At 35.6% G+C, this 27,462-nt stretch overlaps 1 long non-coding RNA gene across 7 annotated transcripts in view; it reads right to left on the bottom strand.

Annotated features, from left to right (window-relative positions):
* The window catches only part of LOC147914504 (uncharacterized), a 171,298-nt gene that overhangs the window by 119,801 nt on the left and 24,035 nt on the right, over positions 1-27,462 (bottom strand). For 6 of the 7 annotated variants that reach the window (XR_015555230.1, XR_015555228.1, XR_015555232.1 and 3 more), the window contains exon 2: positions 19,129-19,242. The exons of the other annotated variant lie outside the window; for it this stretch is intronic. This is a non-coding gene — a long non-coding RNA (uncharacterized LOC147914504). The remainder of the gene's footprint in view (positions 1-19,128; positions 19,243-27,462) is intronic. 7 annotated transcript variants of the gene reach the window in all.

Raw genomic sequence — 27,462 nt, 5'->3', positions numbered from 1 at the left:
CTTGACAAAGAAGTCAGGCTTGATGCAATAGGCAAAAGGGAGCCATTAGGCTAGTTCTTGAACAAAGATATAACATGAAAGACAAGTATTTATGGAAGCTTCAGGTGACAATTATATGTATGGGATTGAATGGGAATGACATTGAAACCTGGGACACCAGCTTGGAGGCAGTTATATAAACCTAGATGATAGTATCAGAATCAGAAAGAAAAGATATAGACTGAATACCTGGAAGAGAATTCACTGGCTATCTAATTCAAAGCCCTCCTTTTCTCAGATGTGGAAACTAGGGCTTAGGAAGGTTGCATGGCTCGTACCATTGATCACCTTCCCAGTTAGCAGTAGAGTCAGGACTGAAACCTAGGTTTCTGGGCACCGAGAAAATTCTACTGGAGAAATTTTGAAGAAAGAAATTGCAGAACTTGATAATAGGCAAGTTTGGCAATAACTGTAAAGATGAAAAGAATAAAGCTTACCACTGTGGCTTAGAGTCTAGAGGTCAGTGGTTTAACAGTGCCAGAATTAACCATGAGAGGGTTAAGAAAACTAGCTTGGGGGGAAAGCTGATGAGTTAGAATTTGATTGTGTTGAATTTCAGGTGATGGTAGAATATCGTAGACATGTCCTACAACAACTGGAAATAAGGAACTGCTCAAGGCTGACAGCACAGTTCTACAGCTCCTGCCCAGATCTCTCTCCAGACTTCCAGTATCATCATATCTCCATCCACTTACCTGACACTGGTACCTGCAATTTAGTTTGGACAAAACTGAATTCATTATCTTAATTCTCTCTCTTAGTTAATACCATTATCCGTGCTGCTTGTTCACTGGACAAATATTTATTGTCACTAAAGTCAGAAACCTGGGACTCATCTTCATCTCCTTCTTTTACCTCACTGACTGCAGCCAATCAGTAACCAAATCTTGGTTGATTTTTCCTCCATCCTATTTGTCCATCCTTATTACTGCCATCTTGATTTAGACCCTCATCATCTCATGCCTGGTTTATGGCAATAGTCTCCTAACTGGTTCCATTGTCTCTGGTCTCGATCCCATTTTAGCCTTCCTCCAAATAGTTATTAGAATGATATTCTAAAATGCAAATTAGGTCATCATGTCACTCCTGTACTTATAATTCTTTAATTACTATTGTCATAGTCTATATAGCTTTTAAGGCCTTCATAATCTTATCCTTGTTTCCTTCTTAAGAGCTCCAAAAAATGGAAACATATGAAATTGTCTGAATAGTCTATCTGGTTTGCATCTCAGTATCTCTGATTGGGTAACTCTCTCTTCCTGGAATGCCCTTCTTTACATATCTCCCCTACTCATACTTTCCATATCTTCCGGCTACTGAACAACTAACTCTATTTCAAAACTGAACTCAAAAATGACCTTCTCTATATAAACTTTCCTGATCTTCCCTCACCCAGTAGAATTGATGAGCTTCTTCTTTGTGTCTTCTTTGTACCTAACCCATATCATTCTGTTAAGTGTATGTGAACGCCTACATCTTCTAGACCAGATGGTCTTTGAGAGCAGAAACCATAACCTATTCACCACTGTATCCCTAAAAGACAGCATGGTTAACAGTATGTACTTATAAAGGTCTGTGTTTATGCATTATATAGACACCTGAGAATGATCTGAATAAAGGCAACACTTGAATAAGACTGGAAGTATAAAATTCCCAAATGGGTTGCTTCAGAGACCTAGATGACAGTTAAGGTCCAAGAACAGCTAAAGAGGACATAAAAAAAAAGACAGAGAAGGAATGATAAGTACTTTCCAAAAAGCCAAGGAAGAAAAGAGTTTTAAGAAGGAATGGGAGGAAATCATTCAAAAGGGAGTTAAAAAAAATTAAAAGATATTTATAATACCATTACTATAGCAGTGAAAAACTGAAGACAATCCAAATCTCCAAAATAGGGCACATTCTGACATACTTATTTGATAGAATATATGATGCCAATAAAGGGTTAAATATGAAATATAGGCAGACAAATGCTCACGTAAAACAATGCTAAATGAGAAAGAAGATAATGTTGCACAACCCATTGATTATGACCATATCAAAATATATGAGCTTAAATTAAAAAGCCAAAGATGAATGACTATAGCACTGTACTAAAACAAAGGAATTAAATAGATTTTTTTTGAAATATTTATATGTTTCACTTAAATGTTTAATTTTTTAAATAATGGGTATTATCAGTATTGAATTCAATAAAAAAGGTCAGTTACTTATAAATAAAATCATGCTTTAACTGGGCTTGATAGTTACTACTCAAAAGTATACAGCACTGCTTCCTTTTATAAAGGAACTACACAATGCATAATCAAAATTATCAAGTCATAATGTCTTTACTTTATAAGCTCAAATTTTTATGTTTTGTGTTTTTTTTTAACAAGGCATACCTGCACTAACATAAGTGTTATTTTATGCTTGTGATGGACCTCTCTTTAAAGCACAGATAATTGAGATTTGACTTTCCAGTTCTGTTTCCTGGATTAAAGTTTCTGAAAGTTCTTTATAAGTTAATTGCATGCTAAGTCAACCAATAAATATATATGAAATACCTAATTGTTAGGAGTAAATGTGTTTGGGATACCAAGTCCCTTTGTTCCTAACCAGACACCTACCTGGGGCCATCATTACTTCCTTGGGATATCACAAGATAAGGTAAGGTTTGGGTATAGATAACAGGTTGAAATAGAAGGGCCAAATTAAAATGCCCCAGGCAGGCAAAGTAAATTAATGGATCAAATCAAGCTTGAGAGTACTTGCCTGTCCATAAGAGAGCAATAGCTACTCAATTCCATGAAAAGTCGCTTTAAAGAAATGCCAGCTCAGTGTTGTCACAGCTTCACGTTAAGCAAGAGAAGAAAAAAATCCAGATTTATCTGTGAAATCTCTCAATCTTAAATGTCTCTTGAGTGAACGATGAGACTAGAGAGTAAGTGGGGCCTACAGCCCTAGCTGGGCCTAATTACAGCAGATCACACATTGAAGGTCATAGTTTGGAGATAGGTTTTATTTCACTTAGGCAATGTTTTGAGAATGTTGAGCTTCTGCTCCATTCCAGGCACTGAGCTTGGCAAAAGATTAATAGGAGTTACTGAGGATACATCTCTCTGGTCACTACCCTGAATAAAGTTCACAGGGGAAACCAGGGAGACCTAGTCAGAAAATCACAAGGAGGACTAGTGTGTGCCGTGGCATAGAAGCCAAGGAACCATAGAATTCCAGTGATTCAAGGACCAAACAATGTTGTTAGAATTGGAAATTAGGAAGTTATAGGTGACATTAAGGAGAGACACTTTGAGAAGTGCTAGGAACATAGGTGCAAAAGCATAGAGTAGAGACAGAAATGGGAGGAGAGGAATTAAAGGCAGCAAATATGGACCACTCCTTTTAGAAGTTTAAACAAATAGATAGTATAGTAGCTGTAGCATAACATGAGGGAAGAATTTACTTTAAGGATTTTTAAGGATAATAAATACTTGATCAGGTTTGTAGCCGAAGGGGCAGTAGCCACTACAGGGCTAGCAGTTGACATACCACGGATGTTTAAGATTCAGGAGAAATAATGGAAGACTGAGAGAGGAAAGTTCTAGGAGATACAGGAGGGGCTGCATCAGGGTCCAGCTGGAAAGAACTGGCCTTGAGCAGAATGAGGGCATTCTTTTCTTATGAGAATAGCTGAAAGAGGATACGAACTGGGTAAAGATGAAGGCAAGAGTCTACATGGTGGGGGGGAGGTGGGGAACAATAAAAGGGTCTCAATTTTTGTCAACGAAAACCTCTTCTCTAGAGCATTGTGATGGACCACATATGAGCCTCAAAGACTTCTCTTTCCATCCATTCAAAGGCCCATTCATCCAGGTCCACACTCTCTTTCCTCTAAGCTGACACCTTGAAGTTGACATCGCAGATCTCATTATTTCAATGACAAGAGAAGAAAGAAAAAAAGAATAAACTTTCATTTCTACTGATCCTCAAGTAGAACTGATCTTAGAACTAAGCTGGATTTCCTTTTTTAATTGGCCATCCAAGAGTACCAATATTTGTACACGTCATCCCCAGAGGCCATCTGCTGAGTGGGATGGAGTAAAGAGAGCGTCTCCAGAAGAAAGTTCTCAAAGAGATCCAAGAGAAGAAGAAATAATTGTCCAGTTCCAGCACTTTCCACATCCTCTATATTGCTTCTAATAAATAAAGTTCGACCTTTTAATGGGAGAGTCTTGGTGGAATTTATTTTACCCCTAGCCTGTCAGAAGACCTTTTCCCTGGTAAACTTACCAGGGCATAAAATACTTATTTGAAACAGTTCATTTCAAAATATCTTCTGAGATAAAGACTTCCTGCTCTGGAGGATAATGACAGTTACCTGAATCAAAGCCTTTCTACATATGCTCTTTAAAAAAACAACAACAACATAAAATCAACAAGGAACACAAAATTACACAAGACTCTTCAACATTACAGAAAGACAGAGAATAGCATAAATTTAAAATTACTGTAAGTAGAGAAATAAACAACACATTCCAACAAGACTCCCATAATCACTGCAACCTTGTGGATCTGAAGAATGGGGAAGGGGAGACATGAGAGACTCAGTGAAAAAGAGGAGAGGGGAACAAAGGGCAGAGACTAAGCACAGACAAAATTACCCCCAGAAGGAGAAAGTCCAACACTAAGCACTAAAATACTGAAAACAGATCTTGATACTTCACAGCACCAGCCACAAGGAAGGGGCTAAGAAAGAAAAAGGATAGAAAGTGACAACCTCCAAGAAGCATTGCTTCTGGGTGAGAATCATATCAAAGAGAGAAAGAGCGGTGCCTCTGGGAGCCATGGGACCTTATTTCTTGAACTGAAATAAAGAAGAAGGAAATATTAAAAGTCCCACAGAAACAAAAGAGAAAAAGAAACACCAATCCCTCCACCTACACCAGGACTACCAACATTATTGATTAAAGAGACTGAACTTCACTGTACTTCAGGAAACAGTGCTCCTGAGTTAGAAACCCTATCCAACAATTGCCTAGGACTAGAAAATATAAAACTAACTCCATATAAAGCTACTGTACAAAGAAAAGAGAAAACGCATTTCAGTTGACCAAAATTCTTCCTCTCCCTCCAAAAAAAAAAAAAAATCTATGAGGCAGAAGAAAATGGTAACACAATACTCCTAATTGAATTAAATAGCATCAAATGAACATTTTGAAAATTAGATTTAGAAATTTAAAAACTAAGAATATTTTTTTAAAAACTGGAAAATATGCATAGGAGTTGATTAAATAAAGACATTGATGTAAAGGACAAATCATCTCAGAAAAGAATTATAAATTATAAGGTGCCCAAGACAGAATAAATTCAAATGAATATTTAATAACAGATGTTGAAAAAGGCAGAATAACAACCAAGAGAATGAAAATAAGATAAAGAAAGAAGTGAAAGAGGTCAGAGAAAAATGCTTAAAATGGAAAACAGGAAAAGAAGGTCCAATATGCAGGTAATTGGAATCCCAGAAGAAAAAACACAAAATAATACGACAACTAAAATTTAAAAATATAGTCAAGGAAAATATTCTGGAAATGAGAGATAACAAATTTCACATATTTAAAGGTATCACTGTATATATGAGAAAACTAGATAAAACAGTCCTAGTAAACCACTGGACATCATAACAAAGAAAAAAATTCTTAGGACCTACAGACAGATCAAAGTAGTTATAAGAGTAAGAAAATTTGGTATGAGACTTCTCAAGAGCAATATATAAATCAAGGCAACAGTGGAACATCATTCTCAAGAAACTCAAAAAAAAGAAAGAGTGAAAAATTTTATATCCGCCAAAGCTGTCCTTTAAAGCTATAGAAAGCAGTTTTGAATGTGCAGAAATTCAGATAATATTGTACACACGTGGCTTCTTAAGGAATAAAATAAACAATGATCTTTATTCAACCAATAGAGAATTGGGGAAACTCCAGCAAAGGCACTGTGATAAACATTTAATATACTTAATTGTGAAGCCAAAACTAAAACAAAGAGTGGGGACATTGGTCAAAAAAATAACGTGAACATTTTATATTCTAAAAAAGTAGAATGAATGCAATTAAATAATGGGAGGATAAAGAATAAGAAAAGGGGAAAATGGAGTAAAGTCATTATACAGGTAATAGATGGAAGTGAAAGGATACCATTTAAAACTGACAAACAAGATTGTAAATAGTTGGTAAGAAATAAAGGGATGAAAGGAACTATGAAAAGTATAAACATAAAGGTAAGAAAGAGAAAAAAAAATGTTCTTAATTACCAAAAGAAACTTTTTTAAAAGTAGCAAAAACACACACAAGTTAGAGAAAGAAATATAATAAATATGACATAATACACACAGTAATCACAACATAAAATAATATGACACAGCACCAAACATACGACATATCAATAAATGTGAATTAGCTCACCTTGCCTATTAAAAGAAAAATTTTCAAATTGGCTCATAAAACAGAACCCAACTATGTTGTACACAGATACATCTAAAACAGTGAATTTAAAAGGTTAAACATAAAGGTATGGGCATAGATGTAGAAGACAAAAGGAAACAATAAGAAAGCAGGGTTTGTAATCCTAACATAAAGCAGGATTCAGGTCAAAAAGCAATAAACAAGAAAAATAAAAATACTATGTAATGCTAAAAGCAAGAATTCACAAAGAAGATAGAATAGTTATGAATATCTATGCCCCAAATAATACATAAAGTACATATGCAAATCAAAAACCATTGAGGATACAAGGAGAAAGAGATGGAAATTTACAAACAATAAGAAAATTTAATATTTAACTCACCACTCTCAGTACAAAACCAGTCAAATAGAAAAATATAAATAAGGACACACAAAACCTAAACAATATAGTCAATAGAATAGATCTTATAAATATATATGAAATACAACACTAACTCTGAAAATCAAGAATACATTCTTTGTGGGTACACATGAAAAATTGACCCAAGTTTATACTGTGTTAGGTGACAAATAAAAACATCATAAAATTGCATAAAATAGAAACATTACAAACTCTACACACTGATTAGAATGCAATAAAATTAGAAGGGAAAAATGCAGTCAAAAATCAAAAGGCCAGGGGCGCCAGCCCAGTGGCATAGTGGTTAAGTTCAAGCGCTTCACTTCAGCAGCCCAGGGTTCGCAAGTTCGGATCCTGGACACAGACCTACACACCGCTCATCAAGCCACACTGTGGTGGCCTCCCACATACAAAATAGAGGAAGACTGGCACAGATGTTAGCTCAGGGACAATCTTCCTCAAGCGAAAAAAGAAGATTGGCAACAGATGTTAGCTCAGAGCCAATCTTCCTCACCGAGAAAAAAAATCAAAAGGGCTTCCAACTTGAATTTTTTTTTAATTTTATTAAACAACTCTTTGAAAAAGTGAAAGAAAATATAAACAAAAATTACCAAAATTCTGAATAACATTAAAAATGAAAATGCTACATGTCAGAAAATCTGTAGGATATATTTAAGGCAGTGATCAAAAGAAAATTCATAGCCTTAAACTTCTATATTAATTAGAGTGAAAATAAATAAATGAAATTTCCAATTCAAAAAACTAAAAAAAAGAGCAACAAAGTAAACAAGAAGTAAGCTCTGAAAAGGCAGATAAAGATAAAAGCAGAAATTAATGATGCAGAGAATTGGGGAAAAAAAGATCAAAATTTAAAAACCAAAATTCTGGTTCTTTCATAAAAAAATACCAAATTAGACAAACCACCAGTTAATTTCATCAGGAAAAAAAGGAAGAAAGCACAAAGACACAAACTAAGAAATGAAAAGGAGGAAATAACTATGGATAAAAAGATAACTTTGCATATCTCTATGTAAATAAATGTGAAAAGTGGGAAGTTTCTTAAGAAAATACAGCTTATCAAAATTGACTCCAGTAGACAGAGAAAGTTTAACATACTTATTTCCATAGAAGAAATAAATTATCTAGAAATTCCACATGAAAAAAATTTTTTTTAATAGATAGGCCATGATAGTTCTACTGGCAATTCTACCAAATTTTAGAGACCAGATAGTCCCAATGCTACATAAATTATTTCAGAGAATAAAAAATAAGAAAAACTTTGAAATTCCTTTTATAAACAAGCACTAAATAAGAATATTATAGACCAATACCACCTATAAATACCAATGCAAAATCCTAAGTAAAATATTAGTTAACAGATTCCAACGCTGCTTAAAGAAAATAATATGGCTAAGTGGGATTGATGCAAGAAATACAAGGATTTCTAACATTACAAAATCTATTAACATGATTCACCACATTAATAGTTCTACGGAGAAAAATCATATATTTCTCCCTATAGCTGCTAAAAACAACTTAGAAAATTTAACACAATTCCTAATAGAAACTCTTGACAAAATAGGAACAGATAGATACTTCCTTAACATGATAAAATATGTTTTATTTTAAAGTCTGCCTCCTAACGAGTGAAGACTAGAGACATTATCATTAAGGTCAAGAACAAGGTAAAGACGCCCCCTACCTCCACTGCTGTTTAACCTTGTGCTGGAGTGTTAGCTAATGCTATTTGACGAAAGAAAAACAACAGTTGGAGGCATAAGAATTGGAAGAGGAAAAGAAGCAGAAGCAGAAGGAGCAGAAAGATGGAGGAGGAGGAGAAGGAACAACTATGTCTCCTTGCAGAGGACATTTTTAAAATTTCAGCTTTACTGAGGTAAAATTGACATATAAAACTGTGAGATATTTAAAATGTACATCACAGTGGGGGCCGGCCCGGTGGCGCAAGCGGTTAAGTGCGCGCGCTCCGCTGCGGCGGCTTGGGGTTCGCTGGTTCGGATCCCGGGCGCGCACCGACGCACTGCTTGTCAAGCCATGCTGTGGCGGCGTCCCATATAAAGTGGAGGAAGATGGGCACAGATGTTAGCCCAGGGCCGTCTTCCTCAGCAAAAAAAGAGGAGGATTGGAGGATGTTAGCACAGGGCTGATCTCCTCACAAAAAAAAAAAATAAAAAAAAAAAATAAATGTACATCACAGTGGTTTGATATATGTACACATTAGGAAGTGATTTCCTCCATTGAATGAATTTACGCACTCATCATGTGACATATTTATATTTTGGGGGGGTGGTGGGTGAGAACATTTAAGTTCTACTCTCACCAAATTTCAATTATGCAATACAATGTTATTAACTGTAGTTACAATGTGTTACGTTAGATCCTCAGAACTTATCCATCTTACAGCTAAAAGTTTGTACTCTTTTACTAACCTCTCCCTACTTTCTCCATCCCCCATCTCCTGGCAACCATTTTTCTACTCTTTGTTTCTATGACTCTGGCTTTTTTTTTTTTTTTTTTTAGGTTTCACATATGAGTGATACTATGCAGTATTTGTCTTTCTCTGTCTGGCTTATTTTACTTAGCATAATGCCTTCAAGGTCCACCCATGTTGTTGCAAATGGCAAAATTTTCTTCATTCTCATGGCTGAATAATGTTCCATTGTAGATATATATAACACATTTTCTTTATTCATAAATTTGTTGATAGATATTTAGGTTGTTTCCATACCTTGGCTATTGTGAATAATGCTGCAAGGAACATGGGAGTGAAGATATCTTTTTGAGATCCTGTTTTCCTTTTCTTTGGATACATATCCAGAAGTGGGATTGCTGTATCATATGATCTTTCTGTATTTAATGTTTTTGAGGAATCTCCATACAGTTTTCCATAGTGGCTGCACCAATTTACATTCCCATGAACAGTGTAGAAGGGTTCCCTTTTCTCCACATACTCATCAACACTTGTTATCTCGTCTTTTTTTTTTTTTTTTTTGCTGAGGAAGATTCACCCTGAGCTAACATCTGTTGCCAATCTTTCTCTATTTTGTATATGAGCCTCCACCACAGCACGGCTACTGATAAATGAGTGGTGTAGGTCTGCGCCCATGAACCAAACCTGGGCAGCCGAAGTGGAGCGTGCTGAATTTAACCACTAGGCCACTGGGGCTGGCCCATCTCTTATCTTTTTGATGACAACCATTCTAACAGGTATGAGGTGATATCTTGTGATTTTGATTTCCATTTTCCTGATGATTAGTGATGAGGAGCAACTTTTCATGTACCTGTTAGGCATTTGTATTTCTTTGGAAAAATGTGTATTTAGTTCCTCTCCCGAATTTTTAATAATTGGTTTTTTTGCTATTGAGTTGTATGAGTTCTTTATATATTTTAGATATTAACCCCATATCAGATATATGATTTGCAAATATTTTCTCTCATTCCAGAGATTGTCTTTTCGTTTTGTTGATGGTTTCCTTTGCTGTGCAGAAGCTTTTTAGTTTGACGTAGTCTTACTTTATTTTTGCTTTTGTTGCTTTTGCTTTTGGTATTAAATCCAAAAAAACCATTGCCAAGAAAGATGTCAACAGGCTTACCCCTTATGTTTTCTTCTAGGAGTTTTATGGTTTCAGGTCTTACATTCAAGTCTTTAATCCATTTTGAGTTGATTTTTGTGTATGATGTAAGATAGGGGTCATTTCATTCTTTTGCATGTAGCTGTCCAGTTTTCCCAGCACCATTTATTGAAGAGACTATCCTTTCCCCCATTGTGTGTTCTTGGCACCCTTTTGTCAAAAATTAGTTGACTACTACTATGGGGTGAGGCCGGTGGTATAGCAGTTAAGTGCGCATGCTCCACTTCAGCTGCCAGGGGTTCACAGGTTCGGATCCCGGGTGCGCAACAATGCATCACTTGTCAAGCCATGCTGTGGCAGCGTCCCATATAAAGTGGAGGAAGATGGGCATGGATGTTAGCCCAGGGCCAATCTTCCTCAGCAAAAAGAGGAGGATTGGCATCAGATGTTAGCTTAGGACTAGTCTTCCTCACAAAAAAAAAGAAGAAAAATTAGTTGACTATGTATGTGTGTTTATTTTGGGGCTCTCTATTCTGTTCCATTGATCTATGTGTCTGTTTTTATGCTAAAATCATTCTGTTTTGATTACTATAGCATTGTAATACAGTTTGAATCCCTCTATTGAATTTTTTTACTTCAGTTATTATAATCTTCAGCTTTGTGATGTCTGTTTGGTACTTTTTTATCTCTTTGTTGAAATCCTCACTTGGTTTAAGCATTATTCTCCTGACCTAAAGTGAGTACCTTTATGACCATTATTTTGAACTCTTTGTCAGGAAAATCACTTATCTCCATTTCATTAAGGTCTGTTTCTGGAGCTATATCTTGTTTTTTTGCTTGGAACATATTCTTTTGTTTCTTCATTTTCATTGACTGACTATGTTGGTTTTTGTGCATTAGATGAAACAGCCACCTCTCTGTCTTGATGGAGTGGTCTTGTGTAGGAGACGACCTTTATCTTTCAGCCTGGCCCTAGCTTTTGGTTGCCTCTCAAACCTTTGTGATTGTCCAAGTTGCCTTCTTTGCTCTTACTGGCTCCCTGTAGTTGAGGCTGTGCCGAGACCTGTCAGTGTCCCAAAGGGGAGGATCTCAGGCAGCACCTAGAAGCAGGCTGATGGGAAGCCAGACACTCAGGCAGCAGCTTTTAAAGTATGCAAGTAGACTGGGAGCTGGGTGTTTCTGTCTACTCCTTCTGTGCTGAGCCCTGGGGAAATAGCAACACTGAGTCCTTGTGAGCCCATTAAGAACTGTTTCTTTGTGTAGTCTTGTGAGTCTCATGGACACAAGCCCCATTGGCTTTCAGAGCTAGATGTTTTGGGGACCTATCCCTCAGATGGAAGTCTTAAAAACCGAGATGCTAGATGTTGGATCCAAGACCTTCGCTCCTCAGGGAGAAGCTGGGAGTTGTGAGTTCTCTCCTGATTGTATGTCACTGGGCCAGGGGTGGGGTTTGTGGCAAGAATTTGTCTCAGTCTTTCCTATCCATTTTAACGTGGATATTTTCTCGTTTGCCCAATATGTAGGAGTCACCCATCTAGTTTCTGGATTTCTCTCAGAGGGAATTGCTCCATATATAGCTGTAGATTTGATGTGTCTGTGGAAGAGGTAAGTTTAGGAGGCTCCTATGTCGCCATCTTGAACTAGAACTCACAAAGGACGTTTTAGTACACCTAGAAACCCCTAGAGAATCAATGATAAAACTATCTCAAAAAATTAAACAATTAATCAAGGTAGGAATATATAGAATTAACATGCAAAAATAATCAACCTTAATATACACAAAGTAAACAGAAGATACGATGGAAAAGAAAACCCCATTTACAATAGCAACAAAAATGATAAAATATTCAGGAACAAACAATAAAATATGTTCAAAACCTATGTGGATAAAACTATAAAACACTCTTAAGTGGAAATGCATTCCTTGCTCTTGCTTAGGACATTTCAACATCATCAAGACATCAGTTCTCCCCTAAAGGTAATTTATAAATTTAATATAATCTCAATAAAAATATCTAAAAGTTCTTTTTTCAAGCTAAATAAGATGATACTAAAGTTCATATGAAAAAATGAACATGTAAGAAGACTTGGAAAACATTGGGGAAAAAAAAGCTGTGAGAGGGTACTATCCCTACCAGATACTAAAACATACCATAGAATAGTGTACTATTGATGTATGACTAGATGGACCAATTGACTAGAATAAAAAGTTCAGGAACAGGCCCAACTATATAAGACAATTTAGTATATGATAAAGATGGTATCTCAAATTACTTGGTTGATGAATGTTTTAATAAGTGGTATTGGGACAACTAATAGCCATTGGAAAAAGATAAAATTAAACTCATTCCTGACACATACATTAAAACAAAATGAAACAACACAAGCACTAGAAGAAAACACAGATGAATTCCTCTATAACTTGGCTGTAGGGAAAGACTTACTAACAGTGACTCAAAATCCAGATGCAATAAAAGAGAAAATGATATTCTTGACTACATAAAAATAAAAAACATTTGCTTGACATAAAATATCAGAAGCAAAATCAAAAGATAAATTATAAATCGGGAGAAAAATCTGTAACATATTATCACAAATAATGGGCTGATATCTCTGATATAAAATGAAACAAGGAAAAAATGAACAAAAATCCATAGAAAAGTAGGCAAAAGACATGAATAGTCAATTCACCAAAAAAAGAAAGATTTAAAAATGACTCTGGAGGCTGGCCCCGTGGCCTACTGGTTAAGTTCAGCATGCTCCACTTAGACAGCCTGGGTTTGGTTCCCAGGCGCAGACCTACACCACTCAGCAGTGGCCATGCTGTGATGGCACCCCACATACAAAATAGAGGAAGACTGGCACAGATGTTAGCTCAGGGAAAATCTTCCTCAAGCAAAAAGAAGAGGATTGGCAACGGATGTTAGCTCAGGGGGAATCTTCCTCAGCGGAAAAAAAAGGACTCTAAACATATGAAAAGATGTTCAACATCACTCATTATAGATAAATGAAAATTAAAATTATACTGAGATATCATTTTTCACCCATCAAATTGGCAAAAATTCAAAAGCTTGACAATATACTCTGTTCATGAAGTTACAGGAGAAAAGTGTTCTCATACAACAACCATGTGAATGCAAAATGGTTCAACCCTTAAGGAGAGGAATTTAACAATACCTAACAGAACTGTAAATACATTTATCTTTCAATCCACTGATCCCATTTCTAGGATTTTTACCCAGAAGTTAAACCTCCAACAATATGAGCTTATTCATTGCCACATTATTTGCAATTGAAAAAATCTAAGAGCCCAAACATAAGAGATTGAATTAACTATGTATGTTTGTAAATATACAAACACACAATGAAGTATCCTGCAGCAATAGGAATGAGAATACCTATGAACTGATATGCAGTGATTTTCATATCAGTGCAAAAATGTATATACAGTATACTACCTTTGTCTAAGAAAGAAGGGAAAGTAGGAAACATACAAGAATATGCTTGTTTTTTGGAAAAAACATATAAAAGATAAACTAGAAAACAATGAAATTGGTTGCCTATAAAGAGGTGGGGGAAAGGAAATGAAGGAGATAGAGAAGGTATTGAATATACCTGAGTATAACTTTTTGGATACTTTTGGAAGCATGTTAATGCTCTACATATTCAAAAAATAAAAGTAAATCAACAAAGATGGGAAAAACCATAAAATTGAATGCAAACAGAAAGAAGTGATCCAAATTGTATTTCAAATTGATAATATAAGCTTACTGTGCGAGAAATAAAGAACTAACCAAAGTTATCTTTGAACACTGAGTAATGATGAGTAAAAGAATTGCAAACAAATCTGGAACTCAGCAAGTTTGCTTTTATAGTGGTAAAGGTACATGAATTCTTAAAGTATTTTATGTGCACTGAAGGGATAAGCAAATGAGTAAATGTGTTGATGTTGCCAGAAGCTAGAGTTCTCATTGCAGAAGAAGAGATATGTAAATATGGAATGGAGAAAGGAAAGTAAAGAACTTTGTGAATTTGGATTAAAATTTTGAGTATCAGTATGAGCTCATGGTTTCTAACACACAAACACACACTCACAAGTTCTGTCTCCTAAAGGGGTCTCCCAGCAATGAGCACATTTAACATCTCATCTTGGTTTCTAAATGCCATTCCCTTCCAATAGGCACAAGAGCTCCTTGCAGAAATGCTGATTCCAGGTCTGGGACAGGAAAAGTTTAAGACCAGCCTTAAACATTGTTTTATGCCAAAAAGTAAGAAAGCATGCAAAAAAATGATGGAAGCATGTCAGAAAAAAAAACATGAGAGCCAGCTTGAAGGGTCTCCCACTGACCAAATCTGGGGCAATTGGAGCAAAAACAGTAAGAATTAGAATCATTGAATAAGATAGGAATCCATGAGGCCGTACTGACACTAGATGACAAGGATGACAATGATGGATACATACATACATACACACATGCATATATACATAAACTTTTCTCATGTATATTGCTCTGATATTAATTTCTTTGATTATTAATAATGATGGATTTTAGATCCTTCTATTTCTTCTTTGAAATGTCTGTCCATTTCTTTCCACTTATTTTGATTGGAGTTTTAGTAATTTTTGTAAGATTATAAGGTCTCTCATATTTACACATATGATGGCAAAGCTTTATCATATTTGCTGCAACTATTTTTCCTAATTTGTCATTTTCCTTTTAATAAACAGAAACATTTATTTTTAAAAACTCCTTCTGACGGTATATGTACATTAAGAAAAGTACTTATCGTGTTATATTTCTTCAAACATATTCTTTAACTTTTTCTCACAAAAATAAAATTAAGTGTTGCCCAAAATCCCTAGAAGGCACCACTAATGCTGAAAAGGTAGAGGAAAGGAAAGAAAAGAGGGAGGCAAACTGTGAGGGTTAATGAGAGAGGAGTCGTACTCCCTCTGTTGTGCCTTAAACCATTCAAGTGCAATAGGAAAGAACATCAGAAGAGAGAAATGTGATCCTCTTCCACAGAGAAATTAATTACTCTCTTAGATTTGAAACCTTTCCAATGAAAAATTTCCTGTTGCCCAGAAGCACCTTTCTAATTAATGATCTTTAGTTTCTCAGGTAAGTTCACGCCGCACAAATCCCTTCTCAGTTTATAAGAGAAGAGGCATTGAAGGCGTGAACTGCAGCCTGCAAGAACAGGGAAGTTACACAGAGGAAATGAACTGACAGCTGGAGTCTGGCGTCCCACTCTTATGCTTGGAGCCGCTGAGAGGCTGCAGGGATCTTTGCCCCCTGGCTCGGTGGAGAGGAGCGTGTGCTGACTCAAGGCTCCAATGCATTCTTGAAAAATCACTGCACAGTTAACTTCTAAATTACTGAGAACAATTGTAGAGATCAATAGAAAACACCAACCTCTAAAGACATTTCCTACAGCATAATTTGAAGAAGTAGAATACATGAAGAAGTGAGCCACAGAAAATCAGGTCTTAGCACTAATTAGAAAATTTTCTAAGCTTTCTCTCTCAAGAAAATCAGTTCACCGGCTAAAGGACCAATTTGAAACATGGTTGGTTTACAAGTTTTCATTTGGGCTGAAAAAAATTACAGCCGAATATTTGAACCAACATTCTAAATAAAATTGTGAGATTGATTAATTACTGTTAATAAAATTGTAATGGAAAATTGATTATTCAATAGTAGCTAAAGGTTGTTTTCCACATGTTAGAATGAAGACAACTTATGAGCAGAAAAAATAAAACACCCACTAGAGTCCTTGTTTAATTAGAAAGGGAAGAAAGAAGCTTAATACTGTTTCCCCAGAAATGTAACTTCCTCCCTTAAACTTTGATTTTATAACATTTACTTGCAATAACTTAACAAATGCTTACCTCGTGATTAGCTATTAATCCAGACTAGTAAAATAATCTTTTTCTTTTATAGTGTGATCCTGTTTGACCTGGAGTAGAGATGTCACAAAGTGCTATAATATGTGTATCTATGCATGTGTGTGTGTGTGTTTGTGTGTGTTTCAAGTATATAGTTTTAGAGGTCATTTCTCCTCTTCCTATCAATGGAAATTCCTGCTTAACCTCTCCTCAAATCTACCCATCTCATTTGACTTTTGTATGTGTGATTTAACTGTTCACACTGATGTGATGTCTGAGTTACAGTGCCCTGAGAATACACCTGCCAAAAGCTACTCTTTTAAATAGAAATAAGAAAATAAACTCTCCTTGGCACATCAGTTGGACCATGCTTTCTCCCCACACAAAGGGATACAACCTTATAGAAACAGGCAGCCAGGGTTTTAGCCAACCCATCTTCTTTCCTTAAAGGAAAGTCACACCTTCTGTCCTGAGTGATTCCGATAGTTCTATCGTCCTCTTCCCCATGTGCAGACTCAAAATCTGGTAAAATTTAAACCTATTTCCTTTCATTTCATGCTTCCTATATGCCTAGGTCACATCCTATACATAATTCCTTCATATTATCTTAAATACTTCTTCTATATTCGCAAAGCTAAAATTCAGATCTGTTGTTCAATTGTCCTTTTCTTCTATTTCTGAATTCACTATATCTTCTCATTTGTCAGAGACAAATTAGGTATTATCTACGTTATAGTTTGCTAAATTTTTAATACTTGTTATAATAAAATATGTAAATACAAAAACAGAGGACAAATTAATAAACAGGAATTGTAAATACATGTTAGGATCAACTAAATATCAGCAAGAGTACACAGTTGTATTTTGAAGCCATATGGAGATTTTCCTGCTAAACTTTAGGCAGACTGGAATACCAATATATCCTGTTTATTATATAATTAAATATATTTGTTGTAGAAAAATTAGGAAAATATAGATATGTCTAATGAAAATGAAAATCTCCCATAATTCCACTGCCTAAGATGACCACTGTTAACATTCAGTGTATGTCTTTTCTGATTTTTCCCATGCTTATACATGTTTTTTCTTACAGTAGAGGGCCTCATACTGTACAGCTTGTTTTGTAATGTGCTTTCTATGTTAATAAATATACATCTAAAACATCTTTCTTTATGGCTGCATTTTATGAATTTTATGAATGCCCTAATTTGGTTATCTAAACTTCAAAAAAATTTTAGATACTATACGTGGATCCATTTTTTGCATATAATTTTGACTTAATGATTGCTTTATAATACTTAATACATACTGATCAGGCTCTACTTAAAGCCTACTGTTGTATCAAAACGTCGGCAATAATGTTTAGCTCTTAGAGGAAGCCATGCATCACCATGTGAAATCCAACTAAATACATTTTTTATTGAACTACAGCATTTAGTTCCTCAGGCTCATCTGCTATCAATTAGGGTGATAAGCAGGCACTCAAATCTAGCTTTTCAATTATGTTTCCTACCTTTCAACTGAAATGTTCCTGCCATTGTATATCGTGTAGTAATTTTGAAAATGCTTCATCTTAGCAACCAAGTGATAACTTTAAAATCGAGAATCTGAACCAATTAATTGCTAACATTAATTACTTCTTTTAAAACAAAAGACACTTTAAAGTAAGTGACTGCAAATATACTTTTTATCCCACTAACAGTCCTTATCTCTTTTTCCCCCAGCTCACAATTCTGTTGACAACTCATGCTCAGACTCAAATCATCATTCAAATCATAATTAAAGCATAATTCTGAGCTCTCTTTGTACATGCTAATTCCACAACCACCAGATGTAAAAGCCACACAGAAATTCCTATAGAGTATTATTAGCTTGCAAGGAGCAGAATTAAGATGCACAAAAGTATCTTCTACAGCAAGTAAATATTTTGGTTTTAATTACATTATTACCTTGTTTTATGCTACTAATTACTACAGTTTATTGTATAATTGACTCTCAGAAAAAAAAATATCACCAGAGCAGTTCTGCAGTCTTAAACTGAAGATAGTATATACTAATGACTTTGCCTAACCCCTCAGTTTACTTAAAAATATAAAGTGAAATATTTTTGGTGATAGGTTTGATAAATCTCTTTCCTGTTCTCCCACTAATACATAAAGTTATCATATACTACAGTTATTTGCTGATTGATTTCTCTCTAAATCACAGGGCAATAAAAAAATTGTATTTTCAAGTTAGGGACAATGTATTAATCTGTCTCTATTCCCTAGCACCCAGCCCAGAACTTGAAACTTAGCAGGTACTCAATTAATTTTATTAAATAAATTAATGAATTAATCATTTAAAGTATTCCTTTAACATCATAAAAGCATTATTGTTAAATACTAGCTAGTATCTATTTCAGCCTTTACAGATTAAAAACTTGCAGCCTTTAGAGCAAAAGACTGAACATTAGAAATAATAACAGTTTGCCATAGATTGAAAACAAATGAACTCATTCTGAGACCCAGCAGTCATTCATAAGCCAGTTGAGCTGTCTGCCTTCTTGCAGTTTATGACCTCAGTCAAGCCTTTCTAGTGAAATAAAGCCTTGTGTTCACTCTGGGGCCATCTATTGTTCTCTCTATAATTTGTACCAAGTTTTAAAGGTTATAAATACTTGCGGTGAAGCATAGTTGCTGAGCTGCATTCATTCACACTTAGGTGCCTTTTTTTATTAACTACGAGACCAGGGACTGGCATTTACTCACTTCATAATAACCTAATTGTACCTACCTTTGAACTCAGGATGGTCTTCAAATGCCATGATTTATTATGTCCTCCTTGGTCACATTATAGTCAACCTCATCAAATTCAACCAGGCCAACCTCATTCTCCTAGGAGTGGTAGCTAGCAATAAAAAGTAAGGAGTTATTTCTTACATGAAACTATATATACTTGAATTCTTTTCAAATTAAAAAAAAAACTGATAAATTATGTTGCAAATGACAATGAAATGAGTGAAAATAATAGTTAAATACATAAATTTGCTCTGCCTACCACTTCTAAGCCTATTTCCTTCTCGTTGCTGTGCTTTTTGTTTAATTTTTCTTGAGCTAATGTGCCCTCTAATGGTTAAAATAAAAATATAATCAGAACCATAAAAGAAATGCCAACATATTAATTTCAAGGAATATTTCTATTTAAAAGATACTTCTTTGACTCGACCCTATGCCTTCAAAAGTAAAATGGATACGTCTTTAATAAAAAACAAGAAATATATGCATTTTATTTGTTCTGTACAATAGACAATGCAAATGAGGTACAGCAAACAGACATTTGTCAAATAGATTTAAATGTTAGTTCCTATAAAAAAGTGTCAAATATTTTTAATGATGTCTGTAATTAAGTCTTACATGTGCTGAAGTTGAAATACAGATTGGGGTTATGCCTATTCTAATATTATTATTTAAGCGTTTAATTTAAGAAAGATATTACTCTAAAATAGATTATTTTGGTTCTTCCTTCATTTTTATTTCTCTAACCTGAAATGAAAGTCTGCCCCAACCTCTAAAAAATATAAACATATGTACACAAGAAAAAGTTAAATAGCTATGCTATTTGTTCACAATTTACCCTCACTGTTCATGCTCTCTTATTTTTGGTTCAGCTGTAATATCAAAAAGTAATGGAGATTCAGTAACTATCCAGTTAATGTGACCAGAGGCAATAGTCCACCGAGCTAAGGTAGGGATTCAGGGAGAAACTGCTTGAATGACTTAGCTTGGCTTACTAAGTTCAGGAAAGTTATTGTAGTTTTACAACACAATTTATCTCTAACAAGAATTTAGTCAAGACAGAAAAACATATACAGAAAATATATTTAATTCTATCTAGAAGAATAGAATTGAAATAAAAGGCATACACAGAGAATATCACGCTTAAAGATTTTCTGCCTTGTTTAACCATTATTGCTAGTACTTTAGATAATTTGCTTCTTATTAAAACGTAATAGTATGTCCATAACATGGAATTTTCAAGTCCTTTCCAATTGTTGATGCATTAAAAAAAAAAAAGACACGGAATTTTCCCTGCCTCAGAAAGTAAAGACATATTTTTCCTATTATGTACAGGGGGTAACTGTCACTGAGGTGAACCGACCTAGCAAATACCGCACAAAGACGGTGACAGAAGCAAGACTGGGATTTAGAATTACTTATGAACTTTGCTGATTTCGGCTGGTGCTTTGTGTGCATAACAGGAATGTTATTTTGTTAGACAAAAAAATTACATTTTCCTGAATTAGGTTTCTGCCTTTATCTTTCAGCACTAGTTTTATAGAGCACATTCTGTATTCTACAGATATATTAATTTTTTAATTTTAAGTGAATACAAAACTATTGAAAAGGCTGCAGGCTAAGGGACAAGAAACGTGGATTTCAGTTCTGTTTGTGCTCCCAGGTGAACTTGAGCTAGGCATGAAAGATTCTGATCCTGGACTGCTCACCCTATAAAGAAGGAGATTGAATTAGATGACCTCTGATCTCCCTTCTCATTTAGAACTGGAGTTTTTTCTTAATAGTACACATGGAAAATATATATAGGCATTTTGTAAATATAATCTAAAATTATAAGATGTTATTTAGCTTTTTTAAGATAATATAGATTTTTTTTCTTTTAGATTTTATCATTGTACTTAACTGTTTTGCAAAAATACTTGATAGTATTCAAACAGATTAGGATAGGAGAAAATATCTGGTGAATGCACTTTAAACTATAACCACTGAGAATTAACGTAATTCCTATTATCACCTGCTGTTGTTTATGTTGCTTTTAATTAAGTTATCTTTTGCTTTGCTTTTTGGCATATGTTTCTACCTCTATAATTTGAAGACAGGAACTATTTCCTCCCCATGGTACCACTGTTCAAAAAAAGGGTCCTGAATAAGATTGATCAACACAATTAAGATTGAGTCGCCAGTTTAATGAATACAAACAACTGAGACCCAGATGAGTAAATTATCAAAAAAGAGGTGAATGAGTGTGCTCTTATATCCTTAAAGGAAAATTTAGACACAATAACTCAAAGGGTTTTAAAGTATATGTAATAAATCTATGTTTGTGCCAAAATCAATACAATCATAAATGATTGGAACTAGAGATATCTTGATTGATAAGGATAAAAATAACTGCCTAAAAGACCAACACAACTCACATTAGAACTGGAAGTATATTGCCACCAGTTTTTGAATCTCATAATTTTCCACTATAAAGAGAGCTGGAAATCAAGGAATAATCCATCCAATGGTTCCCCTGTGATTTCTCAGCACAGCCTCAGCACGGTGGAACCTCTGTTGAGGTCTCCAGCAGCACAGTGGTAGCCCATGATTGGAAGCTGTGCCAAGGAGCCTCAGTGATTGACTAGAAAACCCCCCTTTAGCCCCTGTTTCTAGCAGCTCCTTTTCCTCCTTTTATTCCCTGGAAGTAAGAGCAAGTGTTTCCCTTCTACCAACAAAACTGAAGCCAAAGTTGGGTATATAGCTCATGTGTAGATCAAATGAATGGTCAGGAACCTGCATTCCCTACCTTTACTCCTCACTCAGTCTGATACTCTTTTTGCCTCTGACTGCTTGCCCTGGGCTCACCACGTGGTTATCATTCCTGCTTCCTTTAAGCCATATGTAAGATCCACACCTTAGGAAGCACGCAGAGGGTCATCTATAACTGTAGCCTCATTCTTTAATTTCTGATTTATAATACCAGATATTTTGTATTGGTCTCTAAGCATCTACTTCACAACCTCCTACCCCGGGTTTCCAATTTTTTATGGCCCCTAGGATTACAAATCTCTGAGATCTGCTCAGCCCTTCAAATATTATTGCTATGCAAGACATATGGTTAAAACATAGACTCTGGAGCTAAAATACTTGGATTTGAATCCTAGCTCTTTTACTTACTAACTTTGTGACTTTGAACAAGTAATTTAACCTCTCTAGGCCTCACTTTCCTCATCTATAAAATAGAGACAAGAGTAGCAACCTCATAGAGTTATCATGAGTATTAATTATGTTTTTACAAATAAAATGCTCAGAATAATTCCTGGTACATAAGAAACGATCAAAAAATGTTAGCTATTATTAAAATGGCCAATTTAACTTTTTCCTTCAGTCATAATGGCACTAACTAAAAAAGCAATTAAATTAATTTTAATGACTCAACCATCTGGCAATCTTAGTTTCTATTTTTTATTATCAAGATGCTCGTAAATCCTAGTTTCCCAGTTTACACCTGTTGTCTTGGAGTAATTATTAATAGCAACTTCTTTTATTCTCAGTGTCCAGATTTGGACAATAAAGTATGTAATCTCCCTAATTGTAATACAGAGTACTCAGTTGTTCTCCAGTACAATTAGGAGAATGAATTAGATGGCCTCTGAGGTCATGTAAAACATGACGGGTTTTGTTAAAACACATAGGTTATAAATCGAAAAAAAATACTTGAATGTTTTATAAACAAAGTCTAAAATACTATAAAGTGCTATTAGCTTTGCTTAAGATGACATAATTTGATTGTTTTATTATTTTTAAATAAAAAGTATTTGAACTTACACGTGGAGAGCTACTTTTATTTCACTTGTTCAAAATGCGTGAGACTGTCTCTGGAACTGTGCCCTCGCTCTCCTTCAGTTCTCCCTCTCCTCCTCCCTCCTTGCTTACTTTCCTTTTCTCTCCACCAGATGCAAGGTTGGGGGGTGGGGGGAGCGGTCTAGAAGAAAGAGAGCTTCTCCCCTCTCCTTACACTCAACCGTTACATCAGGGTCCCCAAAAGCTGGCCAGTCTCCAATCCACGCCTGGTGAGCAATCACTCCAAAACGAATATTAACTGAACTCCTTAAATAAAGGGAAGAAAAAAATAGAGTTTTAAGAATCCTCTGTGACTGCATGATACCTACAGAATGACAATCTCGAACCTGAGAAGTAATAGCATCTTCATTTAGTTCATTACTAACATTTTAAAATACTTAAAGCCTGGGCCGGCTCCGTGGCTTAGCGGTTAAGTGCGCGCGCTCTGATGCTGGCGGCCCGGGTTCGGATCCCGGGCGCGCCCCGAGGCACCACTTCTCCGTCCAACGCGAGGCCGAGTCCCACGTACAGCAACTAGAGGGATGTGAACCTATGGCGTGCAGCTATCTGCTGGGGCTTTGGGGGGAAAAAAATGAATAAATAAAATCTTTAAAATACTTAAAGCCAGAAATAGCTTCTGGAGGATGACAGAATGTTTTAAAGATTAGATTAAAACACACCACATGAGAATGGTTTTTATTTCTTATCTCTTTTCCATCGTACAGGGTTTTTCCAATTTGAATATTATACTATTTACGTCCATCTTTAAATTAGTCATATTGCTTTATTATAAGTCATTGATTGATAAAACTTGTAAAATTTAGGCCAGATAGGTATTACTTATAAAGCACATATTGCAATCAATACTACTTACTTAAAAAGTTGGTTGATTATATAAACATAGTTCACAATTATGAAAAATAGAGATTTTTATATACCTCAGTAGACACACAAAATTTAATCTTAAATATGAATCACACTATAATTACTTGATTGTTGCAATGATCTGAAAGAAAGAAAAAAAACACAAGGATCCTGCAGAGAACAAGAAGTTGTGAAAGCAATCGTAGACGGAAATAATTGTTACATTTATGATTCTTTCAATTATGGATTATAGAGATGACTGCACGGCAACCTCTTCAGTTTCAAGACAGCATGGTGTTTTATATAATAAGCTTCTGAATAAATCAACTATCATCAATAGTGTTTGCAACTTAATTGGCTACCTTTGAAGCTAAAGAGGTCTTTTTGCTTTCTAACTTTGATTCCCAGCTATATTTTAAAACATTGGCATTCTGTCCAGCTGTTTAACCTCCATTTATGTTCTTAGATTCTCTGGAGGATAGTGCAGGTATGTTTTACTAGAGCTGAGCAACATTTTCACAAGGGAGGAATAAACACAGAATCTGTTAAACATCCGTAAGTTTATGTGTTTATCCAAAAACATGCCTACACTGCACCTCTATTATAATTACGTTTAGCATTAAAAGGAACACCACTTTAAACCACAAGTAGAATTTATTAAGTCCTCAAATAAAGCTAGCCTCTAATGCCTGGGCCATTTACCGTTGTAAATGAGTACTAAGAAGGATGCATTCCCTTTTTAAAGGTTTGTCTAGAAAAAGCCTTGCCTTAAACAGTCTTTGGTCTGGTGAGGGCTGATGTTCTCAAAACTTTCCACCCCAACAGAAATGCTGATTAATGAGGCTGGCAACTTGAGAAATGACAGTTTCACTGCCCTGGTTTAACCAACCAAAAAAGAGAGGAATCTTGGTGTAACGAAAAAAGGAAGAGGCTTAGTAATATAATAGTGTAAAGAGGGAAGAAAAAAGGGTGAAAATGTACACCTCACAATTAAAAGGGGAGATCAATTTGGGGGGCCGGGAGGAACATTCATCTCAGGCTAATTTCTATGATCTGTCCCATTTGATTTTCCTCTAGTGAGGTCTCAGCTGTAGTATGACAACATCTTCTTTAATTCATGCCATAGAAAAGAAGTGTTTATTTGATGTTTAAGTGTCATTCGATCAGTAATACCAACACAGAAAGTGTAAGCGAGTGTATTATTAGAGACAACAATACTTGAAGAGCAATACGCTGCTTCACAAAGTGAACTTTCCCACTGTGATATTACCTCAAGTAACTCTGTGTTTTGATTGGTTTCACTAAGACTATTTCTGTTTGTCCTGCATGATCTGTGCTTACGTAAAATCATTTGGAAGGAAGTAAATGCAGTTCTGGGCAGTAAGGTCCCAGTCCTGGTTCCCACTTCATCAGTCCCTGCAGGGAAGGCGTCCTTCTGTCCCTCAGACAGTTCCTCCTGCTGCTGGCCCTACACCCCACTGGCCCTGAACAAAGGTATGTTATAATTTCAGAGACATTGAAAGGCTCCCAAAATACCTCCCCATGAAATCCAACACTGACAAATTCCCACTTTTATGGCTTTTCCTGTACTTCAAAGAATTTATTCCAGAAAGCCCTTATTAAAATACAGATATGTTACTGGAAGACCTAACACTTTTTCATCCACTATGATAGCAATACCAACTTCATAATTTCATAAGCTCTTTGTTAGAAAAGGCATTGAAAAAATGAGGTTAGTTTTCATTCATTCAAACACAAATTGTCAATCTACCACAGCTAGCCTAATTACTGGGAATCTCAAGATAAATTAAACAGTGTCCCTACCCTCAGAAAGTTTACTATCTGGTGGGGAAGATGGACATATATCCCATCATTTTATTGCATGTACTAGATAAGTCTTAATAAGGAATCATTTGATAACAAGGAACAGAAACTCAATTGGACAAGTTAAATAAAGAAGATATTAGCGCAAAGAGTTGAGTGTCTAAAAAGCAATTGTAGTCTCAAGAGGGACTCCAATAGGAATTGATAAGCCAACGAGAACCAAGACAGCTCCCCATTTATTCTCTCTTTCTTAGTATATTTCTCAGATATGCTTTCCCTTGTAATTCGCCACATTTTCCTACCTTTTCCTACCAATCAGCTCTCTTGGCTTGCATATATGACCACATCAACACTGGAGACCATGAAATCTTACTCATCCACACTCATAGCCAACAATTCACTCTCTCTCTCTATCCCCAATTCCTTGGAGAGAGAATCTGACTTAATCCTATCCTAGTCCAAGGACAGATTCTCTTAAAAGGAAGTGTGGGGATGAGGAGAAAATAATTGCCATCTCCAATACAATAAAGTAATATCAAGGTGAGCCTTGAAGGAAAGGTAGGCATCTTCAACCCAAGTAGACAGAATGGCATGTTCAAAAGCATAGATGGAGCAAAGCAGCCCATATAAAGATTCATGTATATAGATCCATGGCTAGGAAGCAATTAATGAGGCTGGAAAGATAGCCAGGGACCACATGACAAAGTACTTTTTATGCTCTGCTAAGGAGGATGATTTTTATCTGATAGCTGATGGAGGTGGGGTGTCAAAATTTTTAACCAGAGGAGAGACAAAAGCAGACCTGTGTTTTATAAAAACACTCTAACAGAGGGTGAAGGGTGGACTACAAAGAGACCAGACTGAATGCACCACTCAAGAAGCTATTGCTTCAATAATTCAAAAAAGAGATGGTGCAGTCTCAAAATAAGACCGTGTCAAAGAGGATATAGAGGAAAGGAAGAATTCAAGAATATTATGAAAGCAGAATCTAAAATGGAATGGAGTCAGTTCAAAAAAGTGAAGAGTCATAGCTTTGATATGGGCAGGGGAAGGAAAGTCTAAACCAAACCAAGGCAGGTGCTAAGGGGTGCACTAGATAAAGGGGAAAACATGCTGGAAGGAGGGATGGGCACAGAAGACACACTTTGCATTCTTTCCAATCTTTCCTTTGGGCAGCCTTTTCTACAGTCTCTGAATATTTTAACCCAAATAAATAAAGGCAGACGCCAAATCTTCAAGACGTGAGCACGAGGGGCAGCAAAATAATGGTAATCAAACCTTAATCAAATGCATACTCTAGTTATCCTGTCATTTTATTAAAATGTCTATCAATTCAGCCTATCACATAAAAGGACAAGAATTCATTCCTGGTGAAGCCTTAACTTGCGGGTGCCGGGCCTTGTTTCATTATGTATTTAATTAGAAGTTTTCGTGGGATTGTTTTCCTTTCAATTCCAAGAATAAAAAGTAAAAAGTGAGAAACGCGAACTTCTCAGATGATCCTATGACTTTGAAGCCACATATCTGAATATATGATCTCTTGCTTTTGCATTTAGAAGCCCTGGGGAGCAACATTATCAGACTGATTATGAATGCGTATATTTTCATAAGAATATGCAATCTTAGCCAGCTCAGCACAGGACACTGAAGTGACTAAGTATCAAATTAAAGATTATTCTTTTTCGTGTGGAATTCACTCCAGCAAGAAATTGAACAAGGGGATTTAAAATCCAAAACAGTGGGACCACCTCCTGAGACATTATTAATTATTAGTGGGCCCTAGTCTTCCAGTTTCTTATCTCCCTATACACTGAATGCT

This window comes from Ceratotherium simum, chromosome 19, assembly GCF_057802395.1.
Source record: "Ceratotherium simum simum isolate JZ-2026a chromosome 19, ASM5780239v1, whole genome shotgun sequence".
NCBI classification, from domain to species: Eukaryota; Metazoa; Chordata; class Mammalia; order Perissodactyla; family Rhinocerotidae; genus Ceratotherium; species Ceratotherium simum.
The sequence above is the reverse complement of the archived record's forward strand: the minus strand, read 5'-3'. Positions and strand labels throughout refer to the sequence as shown.